The sequence below is a fragment of the Otolemur garnettii genome, unplaced genomic scaffold (assembly GCF_000181295.1).
Source record: "Otolemur garnettii isolate 467f Iridium unplaced genomic scaffold, OtoGar3 scaffold00099, whole genome shotgun sequence".
Classification (NCBI taxonomy): domain Eukaryota; kingdom Metazoa; phylum Chordata; class Mammalia; order Primates; family Galagidae; genus Otolemur; species Otolemur garnettii.
This window is the reverse complement of record NW_003852494.1, coordinates 2,676,420-2,676,714: the sequence shown is the minus strand read 5'-3', so window position 1 is coordinate 2,676,714 and position 295 is coordinate 2,676,420.

Genomic DNA, 295 nt, shown 5'->3' with positions numbered 1-295 from the left:
GCCCAGGAGTTGGAGGTTGCTGTGAGCTGTGATGCCACAGCACTCTACCCAGGGGAATAGCTTGAGGCTCTGTCTCAAAAAAAAAAAAAAAAAGATGTAAAGGTCTTTGATATAATCAACTCGAGAATGTAAGTTTTGACTGATTGCTTCTCTGCATCATTCCCAAATTTCACTCTTTGCTTACTCAGACTCCATGGTATTTGCTTCATTAAGACTTCATAACAGGCTCGGCGCCTATAGCTCAACCGGCTAAGGCGCCAGCCATGTACACCTAAGGTGGCGGGTTCGAATCCCC